The sequence below is a fragment of the Carcharhinus amblyrhynchos genome, chromosome 27 (assembly GCF_965287045.1).
Source record: "Carcharhinus amblyrhynchos chromosome 27, sCarAmb.v2.hapA, whole genome shotgun sequence".
Classification (NCBI taxonomy): domain Eukaryota; kingdom Metazoa; phylum Chordata; class Chondrichthyes; order Carcharhiniformes; family Carcharhinidae; genus Carcharhinus; species Carcharhinus amblyrhynchos.
Window position 1 is genome coordinate 34181780 of NC_137350.1, and position 13657 is coordinate 34195436.

A 13657-nucleotide genomic window follows, 5' to 3' on the forward strand; every position below is an offset into this window, starting at 1 on the left:
AGTTCAATTCTGGGTGCTCCCTTCGCTCTTTCTGTGTTTCATAACCAACACCTCTGATGTAACCTCCACCCTACGCCAGTTTGGTATTTTTATAATTTTTAACCATAATCACTTCTTATCAATATTCGAGCCTTCAGTTGCTCAGGGTGCAGGTTGTGGTTTCAGTGGTACAGGCAGCAGTCAAGAGGTTACTGGTTCCATATCCAGTTTCCACTCAGTGATATTCATGTTCAGGATGGAAGTTGGCTTGGGGCAAGTTTCACAAATGCCCCTGCAGCAAGTAGCCAAAGCTTCTTCTGCAACCCTTCCCAAATCTGCAACTCCATCATGTAGAAGGACAAGAGCTTGGGAACACCAAATGTTGCCCGCATACCTTTTCATCTTGGACATATATGGTCCATTGCTTTACTATCACTGAGGCTAAATTCATGAACTCATCATAGAATCCCTACAGTGCAGAGGGAGGCCATTCAGCCCACTGAGTGCATCAACTCTGCGACAAAGTATCTTAACCAGGAACACCCCCCACCCTATCTCCGTAAACCTACATATTTACCCCACTTATCTCCCTAACCGACACACCTCGGGACACTAAGGGGCAATTTAGCATGGCCAATCCATCTAACCTGCACATTAGAGTGCGGAAGGAAACTAGAGCACCTGGCAGAAACCCACACAGACACAGGGAGAAGATGCAAACTCCACACAGACAATTACCCAAGACTAGAATCAGACCCAGGTCCCTATTGCTTTGGGCACAGTAAGAAATCTCACAACACGAGCAGCGACAGATCAGCCATGATCTTATTGAATGGCGGGGCAGGCTCGAAGGGCTGGATGGCCTACTCCTGCTCCTATTTCTTATGTTACCACGTTAAAGTCCAACAGGTTTCGTTGGTAGTACAAGCTTTTGGGTCACTGCTGTCAGGTGACAAAGGAGTAGCGCTCTGAAAGTTTGTACTACCAAATAAACCTGTTGGACTTTAACATGGTGTTCTGAGACTTCTTACTGTGTTCACCCTAGTTCAATGCCAGCATTTCCCTGTCGCTGTGAGGCAGCAGTGCTAATCACTGTGCCTGACTGAACAGGGAACATCTTCACCATCCACACACTATATCAGCTCAAGGAAGCGACTCACCACGACTCAACGGCAACTAAGAATGGCTAAAAACATGGACATTGCCTGTGATACCCACATCTTAAATTCAGTGTGGAAATAAACTTGGAACAAGTTTCACAAATGCCCTGCAGCAAGTAGTCTCAGTAATAATTTGCAAAGTGGTAGAAATAACCATGATAGATATTTACACTGAACCTCCATTGTTGTCCTGCCACTTGGAGTACTGTGTACAGTTCTGCTCACCCTAATATAGCAAAGAAAATTATTAAACTAGAAAGAGCGCAGGGAAGACTTACTAGGATGCTACCAGGACCTGATGGTTTGAGTTATGAGAGGCTGGATGGACTGGGACTTCTTTCTCTGGAGCGTAGAAGGCTTAAGGGGTGATCGTTTAGAGGTCTATAAAATAATGAGGGGTATAGATCAATTAGATAGTCGATACCTTTTTCCAAAGGTAGGGGAATCTAAAATTAGAGGGCATAGGTTTAAGGTGTGAGGGGAGAGATACAAAAGGGTCCAGAAGGGTAACTTGTTCACATAGAGGGTGGTGTGTGTCTTGAATAAGCTGCCAGAGGTAGTAATAAAGGCAGGTGCAATTTTGTCTTTTAAAATGCATTTCGAAAGTTACATGGGTAAAATGGGTATAGAGGGATGTGGGCTGAATGCAGGCAATTGGGACTAGTTTATGGGTTTTTGAAAAAAAGGGCAAAATGGACAAGTTGGGCCAAAGGGCCTGTTTCCATGCTGTAAACCTCTATGACTCTGTTCTATAAGTGCACAGTACCTGAGCAAAGCAGCAGTTCTGTGTTTGACCAAGTCTGTTCTTTGGAAGCAGTTGCCAAGGAGGAAAAAAATGTTAATTCTTATTAAACTGCGTAATCCCCAGGATTTGAGGCAGTTTGTGAGTTCAGGTGCTATTTTAACATTGGATTGTTGACTGCCCGGAGGTGGAAATGGGCTAATCACAAGTTGTAAACGAGGCTGGGATTTAGAGATGGAAAGAGGCAGGTGTAACACTTCTTAACCTGTTTACTTAGGAAATGACTGTAAAACGAACAGAAAGTATCCTTTGCTTGTTACAGAAACAAGAATAGGCCTCTGCTCCTCGAGCCGGCAAGTTATTCACACAATTTCTGTCATTATTTTGAAATAACAGTACCACATGTTGGAAAAGTTTAGTAGGTTTATTGCAGCTGAGAATATAATCTAGGATTATTTTTACTGGAGTTTGGAAGAGCGAGAAGCGATTTAAGAACATAAGAACATAAGAAATAGGAGCAGGAGTAGGCCATCTGGCCCTTCGAGCCTGCCCCGCCATTCAATAAGATCATGGCTGATCTGTCGTGGCTCAGTTCCACTTTCCCGCCCTCTCCCCATAACCCTTAATCCCCTCTCTTATCAAAAACCCATCAACCCGCTTCTTAAAAATATTTAGCGAGGCAGCCTCCACCACTTCAACGGGCAGAGAATTCCAGAGATTCACCACCCTTTGAGTGAAGAAGTTCCTCCTCAACTCCGTTCTGAACCGCCCCCCCTTTATCTTGAGGCTGTGCCCCCTAGTCCTACTGTCTTTTTTGAGCGGGAAGAGTCTTTCCACCTCTATCCTATCCATCCCATTCATCATCTTATACGTCTCAATGAGATCTCCCCTCATTCTTCTAAACTCTAACGAGTACAAGCCTAGTTTATTCAGCCTCTCCTCATAGCTCAACCCCCTCAACTCCGGTATCAGCCTAGTAAACCTCCTCTGCACTCCCTCCAAGGCCAAAATATCCTTGCGCAGGTGCGGCGCCCAAAACTGCACACAGTACTCCAGCTGCGGCCTCACCAATGCCCTATACAGCTGCAGCAAGACCTCCCTACTTTTATATTCAATCCCCCTCGCTATGAAGGCCAGCATCCCATTCGCCTTCCTGACCACCTGCTGCACCTGCAGGCTGGGTTTTTGCGATTTCATGGAAACTTATAAAATTCTAACAGGGTAGATTCAGATAGAATGTTCCCAATGGTGGGGGAGTCGAGGACTAGGGGTCATAGTTTGAGGGTAGGGGGTAAACCTTTTAGAAAGGAGGTGAGGAGAAATTTCTTCACCACAGGGTGGTGAATGTGTGGAATTCACTACCACAGAGGCCAAAACATTGTGTGATTTCAAGAAGAAATTAGATACTGCTCTTGGGGATCAAGGGATATTGAGGGGGGGGTGGTGGAAGAGTGGTGGTGGGGTAAGGGGGGGGTACCAGGATATTGAATTTGATGATCAGCCATGATCAAAATAAATGGTGGAGCCGGCTCGAAGGGCCAAATGGCCTATTCCTGCTTCTAGTTTCTATGTTTCAGCCCTGCACCAGAACGCGGCTGATGAATCAAATCGCGTTTGCTAAATCTCAGCAAGTCCAGCAGCATCTGTCAGGGGAGGAAAAAGCTGACGTTGAGTCCAGATGACCCTTTGTCAAATATCTTTCTCGAAACATCAGCTCTTTTCTCTCCTTACAGATTGCTGCCAGGCCTGCTGAGATTTTCCAGCATTCTCTCTTTTGGTTTCAGATTCCAGCACCCGCAGTAATTTGCTTTTATCCTTTTACTAAATGCTGTGATAAGCAACTAATTGCTCAACTTTTACAGATGCACCGTAGAAAGCATTCTTTCTGGTTGTATTACAGTTTGGTATGGCTCCTGCTCAGCCCAAGACTGCAAGGAACTACAAAAGGTCATGAACGTAGCCCAATCCATCACACGAACCAGCCTCCCATCCATTGATTCTGTCTACACTTTCCGATGCCTCGGCAAAGCAGCCAGCACAATTAAGGACCCCATGCACCCCAGAATTCTCTTCCACCTTCGGGAAAAAGATACTAAAGTCTGAGGTCACGTACCCATTGACTCAAGAACAGTTTGTTCCCTGCTGTTTGAATAGACCTACCTTGCATTAAGTTGATCTTCCTCTACACCCTAGCTATGACTGTAACACTACATTCTGCACGCTCTCGTTTCCTTCTCTTTGAACAGTATGTTTTGTCTTATAGCACACAAGAAATAATACTTTTCACTGTATGGTATTACACATGACAATAATAAATCAAATCAAAAGAAATATTGGAAGTACTCAGCAGGTGAGAGAGAGTAGCAGAATTTGATTTGATTTGACTAGTGACAGGGTGAAGATTTGATTTATTATTGTCACACGTATCAGCATACAGTGAAAAGTATTATTTCTTGCATGCTATACAGATAAAGCACACTGTTCATAGAGAAGGAATGATGTGGAGATGGTGGCATTGGACTGGGGTGGGCACAGTAAGAGGTCTCACAACACCAGGTTAAACTTTAACCTGCTGTTGTGAGACTTCTTACATAGAAAAGGGAAGGAGACAGCGCAGAATACAGTGTTAGTCATAGCTGGGGTGTGACCCTTCAGAAGGAACTCTTCAAAATACAGATAATGAAAATACAACCAAACTTACTCCAACTTATAAATCAAAAAAAATCATTATTCAAAACTTGGAGCCTCACCCTGGGCCATTACAAGCTACCCACAATGCTACATGGTTTCACATTTATAGTGAATCAGCTGACTATTACATCACTCTGTAATTGGTTCCATTGTTTATTGGGTCAGCTGACCCTTACATCTTGTTCCCATTGGTCACATTACATCCAATACAAAGTTGTCACTGGTTACATTCTAAGGGGGCGCAGAGAATGATCAACTTAGTTAATGTCGGATTGGATCTGAGAGATAGAGAACTACATTCAGAGAGAATTAGAAATTAGTGCAAAGGGATTTAGGAGTCCTAATTCAGGATTTTCTTCAGGTTCACATGCAAATTTAATTGGTAATTAGGAAGGCGAATGCAACATTAGCATTCATTTCGAAAGGACTAGAATACAAGAGCAGGGATAAACTGCTACGACTGTCTGGGCTCAGGAGAGACCACATTTGGAATATTGTGAGCAGTTTTGGGCTCCGCATCTAAGGAAGGATGTGCTGACCTTGGAACGGGTCCAGAGGAGCCTCACAAGAATGATCCCTGGAATGAAAAGCTTACATATGAGGAACGTCTGAGGACCCAGGGTCTGTACTCAATGGAGTTTAGAAGAATGAGGGGTGATCTCAGTGAAACTTACAGAATACCGAAAGGCCTGGATAGAGTGGACATGGGAAAGATGTTTCCATTAGTCGGAGAGACTAGGATCCAAGGCACAGCTCCAGAATAAAGGGATGACCATTTAAAACTGAGATTAGGAGGAATTTCATCAGCCAGAGGATGGTGAATCTATGGAATTCATTGCCACAGAAAGCTGTGCAAGCCAGGTCATTTGGTATATTTATGACAGGGATAGATAGGTTCTTGATTGAGTCATAGAATCATAGAATCCCTCTAGTACAGAAGGAGGCCATTCAGCCCATTGAGCCTGCACCAACAACAGTCCCACCCAGGCCCTATCCCCATAACCCTACATATTTACCCTATTAATCCCCTAACACTAAGGGGAAATTTACCATAGCCGATCCTCCTAACCCACATGTCTTTGGACTATGGGAGGAAACCGGAGCATCGGTAGGAAACCCACGCAGACACAGGGAGAATGTGCAGACTGCACACAGACTGATTGGTAAAGGGATCAAAGGTTAAGGGGAAAAGGTGGGAGAATGGGGTTGAGAAATGTATCAGCCATGATTGAATGGAGGAGCAGACTCGACGGGCCAAATGGCCTAATTCTCCTTCTATTCCATATGGTGTTATGTTCAGGGGGAAGGCAATTAAGCAGAAGCAGAAAAATTGACTCAAATAAAAAGTTCAAGAGGCCAAAGAGAGAGAGGAATCCAAGCAGATCATACATGCTGCAAAGAGGAGAAAGAGTCCGATTCTGCAGAGAGGTTATTGACCCAAGACTTTAACTCTGTTTGGGTACTTTAACTCTCCATGGGTACTTTCTGACCCGTTGCATGCTTCCAGCTTTTTCTGTTTGATTTCAGCTTCTCAGCATTCACAGCAGCTCAACCTGTAGCTTTTTTTTTGCATACCAAACAAGTAAACAAACTCAAATTAACTTAGGGGCAAATTAAAAGGAAGCGGGGGGGGGGGGAGGTAACGGCCCAAAGAGAAAAAAACAAAGTCCAAAGGAAACTTAAAACATTAAATCAAAAGGTGATCATTGGGCTTGGTAATCCACCCCAGCCCCTGCGGAGCAGCTCACCCTGAATCTCTACTGCAGCTTCAAACACTTGTGAGACACAATACCACTGTTGGCCACAAGGTGGAGGCATACTCAAAGCTTGAGCCACCAAAGTGCAATGTGCTGGGGAGGAGGAGGTGGACCATTGACCAAAAACAAAGTTATAGGAGGCAGTGCGGAGCAAATTCAGAAGCTGCAAAGGACAGAAGTTTGGTGAATCATTAAGTTTTGTTGCTTCTCGTTTGCATTGTTGCTCCGTGCAACCGTTAGAATAAAGTTAAAATTTATTTCTTAGTCACAAGTAAGGCTCACATTTACACTGCAATGAAGTTACTGTGAAATTCCCCTGGTCGCCACACTCCAGCACCTGTTCAGGTCAGTGCACCCAACCAGCACGTCTTTCAGAATGCGGGAGGAAACTGGAGCACCCGGAAGAAACCCACGCAGACATGGGGGGGAGGGTCAAAACTCTACACTGACAGTGACACAAGCTGGGTATTGAACCCGGGTCCCTGGCGCTGTGAGGCAGCAGTACTAACCACTGTGCCAACATGCCTCCCTCACCCCTGGTTGAGGGTACAACTCAATGGTGGAGCAGGTCTGGTAGTTCCAGGTTCAAGTCTGGGTGCCTTCTTGCTCAGTTGTACATACATAGAAATGATCCCATCCCAGCCTACTCCATTGCAACGCAGAAGCAGAAGTAGGCAGGCCATTCAATCCTTTGAGTCTGTTCCACCATTCAGTAAGATCATGGATGATCTTAGGATCCTTGCATTGCTGAAGGAGGCCATTTGGCCCATTGGGCTTGCTCTGACTCTCTGACAGAGCATCTTACCATTGCCCTATCGCCATAACCGCATGGAAGTACCCTGCTAACTCCCCTAAACTACACTAAATGGCAATTTAGCATGGCCAATCCTGCACATCTTTGGAGTGTGTGAGGAAACCGAAGCGCCTGAAGGAAACCCACGCAGACACGGGGAGAACTTGCAAACTCCACACAGTCACTCAAGGCTGGAATTGAATCTGGATCACTGGCACTGTGTGGCAGCAGGACTAATCACTGTGAGGCAGCAGGGCTAACCACTGTGCCACTGTGCCACCCAGTCTCTTGTTGGTCACAGAATCAACATTCAATGAAAAAGCAGTGATCTGTGAATGTATTCCACTACCCAGTCACTAGAGTAGCGGGCTCTACAATCCATAATGTTGGTTTTACTCTGGTTCTGAGCTGTCCAATTCATCTGAATCATCATCCCCTATGATTCAGTGCTATTCCTGTCAAATATTGCCCAATGCATACTTAGCCTGCTCCAAATCTTTTCAGCTTCCATGACTTGTATCTGAAGATGGTTCTCAGGTACACATAGTGGCATCAAACCCTTCATTCTGAGCTTTATAATGTGCTACTCCATGTAGTTTGCATCAAAGTCTGTTGTAAAATCTGCTGAGCTTGTGTGTCCTGAGGCACATTACCTGTTGCTATCTCTACACCAAGCCAGCCGAGAGGCTGCCTTCAGCTTCCGGGCAGATCTAAACACTTCATATCAGAACTTTGGTTTCTTTCCCCTTTGTCCCATGAAGTATTTGTCCCTCAGTGTGTTACCCATTCCCTTCTTGGCCATACTGCATTTGTGGAGTGTAGCTCAGCGGTGGAGCGATTGACTGAAGATTTACAGGGTCCCTGGGTTCAAATCCATCCGCCCTTTATAAACTCAGACTTCATTCACAAATGAGTGCTTTGTGGATGTATCCCTAACCTGATCAACAGGCTAAGAATGGAAGAATGTGTCAGGGGTCTTGCCTCTGGCATTCATTCTGTTGAACTTCATTATGGAGCTCGACTATCAAATTCACCCCAGCGGCTTACATGGACAAAACAGCTGAACTGTGAGGTGAGGGTGACTATCCTTGACCCAGGCAAGGCTGCAACATCTATAGAGACTCTTTGTGGAATCGCTTCTCAGCCTGTTTCCCTTCCTACTTCCTCCTCTAACAAAATAAAACTCACTGGGAGGAGCACAAGCAGGTTTAAATTCTTTCAGCCTTCTACCTGTATAAGGGCAGTATGGCAGCTAGGGCAGTGATAATCTCCTCCTGACTGATGTGGGGAGGAGGCATGCAGGCACTGCAGGTAGTAAAGAAAGCTCCTCAGCCTTTTGGCTAAGGTCAAGTGTAAAATTGACATGCTGTTCTTGGTTGAATACATTAGGTTACATTTCAGCTTCATTCGAAGCAATTTTTAAAAGCGGAATCTCGGTCTTTTGGCTAAGACGTAAATGAGATCAAGCCTGGGAGGAGAAGGAGGAGCTTTGCCTGCTCCAATCAGCTTTGATCACGTAGATGAAGCCCAAGACAGGCGGTGAGAGCCCTGTCTCATCAGCTTGGATCGGGAATGTCTCAACTTGTTGAGACTGAATTGGACTTGATTGGATTGAATTGGAATAAAAGCAAAAAAAAACTGCAGCTGGAGAGAGCAGGAATTGATCAACAATGCTGTCATATCTCAGTGGATCCCTCCCCTGGTTTCTAAACCTGTTTTGGAACCTTGTGAGAAAGAGGGGAAATGGAAACACAGTTTCCTCCAGTCCACAAAGGATGTCAGAGATAAAGACCCCAACTCTACAGGACACGCATTCCATTCATGGGCTGCCAGATACTGTGTGTCACTGCAGACTGTGTCTCAGCAAGGAGACAGTGTGGCACCTATGCCAAGCCCGAGCAAATGTTACACCGTTGTTTAAGAAGGGTGCCAGGCAAAAGGCGGGGAATTATAGGCCGGTTAGTTTAACGTCTGTGGTAGGTAAAATGTTAGAATCTGTCATTAAGGAGGAAATTGCGAGGCATCTTGAAGGGAATTGCTTGATAGAGCAGACGCAGCACGGTTTCATTAAAGGGAAGTCGTGTCTGACAAATTTACTGGAGTTCTATGAGGATGTGTCTAGGGCGGTGGATAGAGGAGAGCCGGTGGATGTGGTCTTTCTAGATTTTCAGAAGGCGTTTGACAAAGTGCCTCACAAGAGGTTATTGCAGAAGGTCGAGGGACATGGAGTTGGGGGTAGGGTGTTAGCGTGGATAGAGGATTGGTTGTCAAATAGGAGGCAAAGAGTGGGGGTCAACGGGTGCTATTCGGATTGGCGGATGGTGACTAGTGGAGTGCCCCAGGGGTCGGTGCTGGGGCCTCAGCTTTTTACCATTTATATAGATGATCTGGAGGAGGGAACCGAGTGTAGAGTGTCGAAATTTGCTGATGACACCAAGATTGGGGGAACGGCAAATTGTGCGGAGGGTGTGGAGAGTCTGCAGAAGGATCTAGATAGGCTGGGCGAATGGGCCAGGAAATGGCAAATGGAATTTAATGTTGGCAAGTGTGAGGTGGTCCACTTTGGTAGGAATAATGGTAGGAAGGACTATTACTTACGGGGCGAAAAACCGCAGCAGGCGATGATGCAGAGGGACCTTGGGGTCCTTGTGCATAAGTTGCAAAAACCCAGCTTGCAGGTGCAACAGGTGATCAGGAAGGCGAATGGGATGCTGGCCTTCATAGCGAGGGGGATTGAATATAAAAGTAGGGAGCTCTTGCTGCAGCTGTATAGGGCATTGGTGAGGCCGCAACTGGAGTACTGTGTGCATTTTTGGGCGCCGCACCTGCGCAAAGATATTTTGGCCTTGGAGGGAGTGCAGAGGAGGTTTACTAGGCTGATACCGGAGTTGAGGGGGTTGAGCTATGAGGAGAGGCTGAATAAACTGGGCTTGTACTCGTTAGAGTTTAGAAGAATGAGGGGAGATCTCATTGAGACGTATAAGATGATGAATGGGATGGATAGGATAGAGGTGGAAAGACTCTTCCCGCTCAAAAAAGACAGTAGGACTAGGGGGCACAGCCTCAAGATAAAAGGGGGGCGGTTTTGAACAGAGTTGAGGAGGAACTTTTTCACTCAAAGGGTGGTGAATCTCTGGAATTCTCTGCCCGTTGAAGTGGTGGAGGCTGCCTCGCTAAATATTTTTAAGACGCGGGTTGATGGGTTTTGATAGGAGAGGGGATTAAGGGTTATGGGGAGAGGGCGGGAAAGTGGAACTGAGCAGCGACAGATCAGCCATGATCTTATTGAATGGCGGGGCAGGCTCGAAGGGCTGGATGGCCTACTCCTGCTCCTATTTCTTATGTTCTTATGTTCTTAAATCTGGCATCTGGTGGGGCAACAGGACACCTGCTCCCGATGGCAGTGAATGTCCTGGCAGCCCTCAACTATGGCACAGAGTCCTTCCAGGCTTCCAGTGGTGATCTCTGCAGTGTCTCACTGTCCTCTGCACAGAAGCACACCCATGAGGTGACCGAGGCCCTGTGCATTCAGGCAGGCAACTAAAATCCAAATTAACATGGGTCAGGCACAACAGGAAGCTGGCTGCATCATGGTTGCCACCATCGCCAGGATGCCCCAGATGCAGAGGGTTTTGGATAGCACGCACAATGCCCTGCAGGCCCCATACCATCAAGAGGTGCCCTTTATTAATCCAAAGGGGTTCACTCCCTTATTGTGCGGATAGTCTGTGACCACCAGGTAAATATCATGTATGTGTGTGCACGGCACCTGGGGAGCATGCATGATAGTTATGTCCTGCACAGTTCAGATATCTGGGTGTGTCATCAAGAGGACCACTAGAACTCACAAGACTGAGAGTCTTCGATTCTCCAAACAAAGGAATCAATTCCAGTGTCACGTAAGCATTAGACTTTGCTGTGTTGAACCTGCTTAAAGGGTTTTGTCTATGGGAAGGGTTTTGTTTGAATGGAACATTTTAGATATATTTGTTGAGGATTATATATTATTCTGGTTGTTTTGCTTTTGTTTGTAATTGATAAAAGTTATTGCTATTTTTTATAAATTTATCTACTTATTAGTCACAAACAAGGCTTACATTAACATTGCAATAAAGTTATTGTGAAATTTCCCCAGTCGCCACAGTCTGGTACCTCTTCAGGTCAATGCATTTAACCAGCACATCTTTCAGGCTGTGGGAGAAAACTGGAGCACCTGGAGGAAACCCACACAGACACGGGGAGAACATGCAAACTCCACACAGACAGTGACCAAAGCCAGGAATTGAACCTGGGTCCCTGGCGCTGTGAGGCAGCAGTGCTAACCACTGTGTCACTGTGCTGCCCATATTTTAGCCATACATGTCAACTATATTCTTAAATAAACTTTGTTTGATGAAAGTCCCCTAGTGGGTCATTTGAATCATAGCTGAGGTGAAACATCTCAGGCTTATCTGAGCCAAATTCAAGGTGCTAAAACTTGTGATCCAGTCTAGCTCCATAAAACACTTTGAAGTTTCTGGCCTGAACCACAATATCGTCCAGAACTGCCTGGTTCACTCTCTTTCTGTTTCACTGATTCAAGTGAAACTTTATTTCAGACAAAACCACATCCTCTAACAATCTGGCAGGCTGTTTATTCTGTTGTATTTTATTGGCCTGTTTCCTGGGTGTCAGTGCTGTGTATTTGTGTGGGAGGATTTCCAATCCTGTAACATGATTCAACTCGTCCACAGCAGCAGTTCCAGAAACTCTGCTTGGATTCCCTGCTTCTAGGAGCATAGGTAGGATGAACACATCTGGTCTTTTTCCCAGGACAGGGGAATTGAAAACTAGAGGACATAGGTTTAGGATGTGAGGGAAAGATTTAAAAGGAACCTGAGGGACAGTTATGCATTTAATGGAAGGATGTGGAGATGCCAGCACTGGACTAGAGTGGGCATGGTAAGAAGTCTCACAACACCAGATTAAAGTCCAACAGGTTTATTTGAAATCATGAGCTTTCAGAGCAGTAGTGGAAGGTAGGTTCACTAACACAGCATATATGGACAAAGACACAACTACAAGATAATGGTTGGAATGCTCACTCCACTCGCACTGTCTGTATCTGTAAAGGCTTGATTACCTGTAAAGATACGCATCTCAAACATTATCTTGCAATCATGTCTTTGTCTTTGTCTTTGTCTATATGTGCCGTGTTTGTGAAACATATCCCTCCACTCACCTAATGAAGGAGCAGCGCTCCAAAAGCTTGTGATTCTAAATAAAGCTTTTGGACTTTAACCTGGCGTTGTGGGATTTCTTACCATATATGGAAAGAGCTACCAGAGAACGTGGTTGAGGCAGGTTCAACAGAAACATTTAAAAAGCATCTGCATAAGTGCATGGATGGGAAAGGATTTGAGAAATAAGGGCTAAATGCCAGCATTTGGGACCAGTTGGGATATAGCACCATGGTCAGCATGGACAGGTTGGGCCGAAGGGCCTGTTTCCGTGCTGCATTGCCCTATACTCTATGACTCCTGAACATTATCAAACTCTCTTGCTGAAACTTGTACAGAAGCACCTGGTTCACATCCTTTCTGTGTAACTGACTCGCGCTGAATTTGATCTCAGAATGAAGTCACACCCAACTCGATTTCAGGGGAAGGCAAGGTTTGGGGAACTGCATTCTCCATTGGCCTTAAGAGGGATCGTACGAACCTCGGACAAACGTGCCAGTAAAATTCTGCCACATTTTCTTGTGTGTGGGGGGGTGGATCAAGTGGGTAGCCGGGGAGAGGGTTGGCCCACTCAAGGACAGGGGAAGGAATCTATGCATGGAGCTGGAGGAAATTGGCAAGGTATTAAATGAGTACTTTGCGTCAGTATTCATCAAAGAGAAGGACTTGGTTGATAATGAGCCTGGGGAAGGGTGCGCAGATAATTTGGGTCATGTTGAGATCAAAAAGGAGGAGGTATTGAGGGTCTTGAGAAGCATTAAGGTGGACAAATCCACAGGATTATATATATATATCACAGAATACTGAGAGAGGCAAGGGAGGAAATTGTTGGGGCCTTGAGAGAAATCTTTGTATCCTCGCTGGGGAGTTCCCAGAGCATTGGAGAATAGCCAATGTTGTTCCTTTGTTTAAGAAGAGTAGCAATGATTATCCAGGTAATTACAGGCTGGTGAGCCTTATGTCGGTGGTAGTAAAGTTATTGGAGAGAATTCTTTGAGACATGATTTACTCCCACTTGGAAAGAACTTGTGAAGGGGAGGTTGTGTCTCACAAACTTGATCGAGTTTTTTGAGGAAGCGACAAAGTTCATTGATGAGGGCAGGGCAGTGGACATTTTCTACATGGACTTCAGTAAGGACTGTGACAAGGTCCCTCATGGCAGACTGGTACAGAAGGTGAAGTCGCACAAGAACAGAGGCTGGCAAGATGGATACAGAACTGGCTCGATCACAGAAGACAGAGGGTAGCAGTGGAAGGTGGCCCTTTCTGAATGGAGGGCTGTGACTTGTGGCATTCGTCAGCGATCAGTGCTGGGA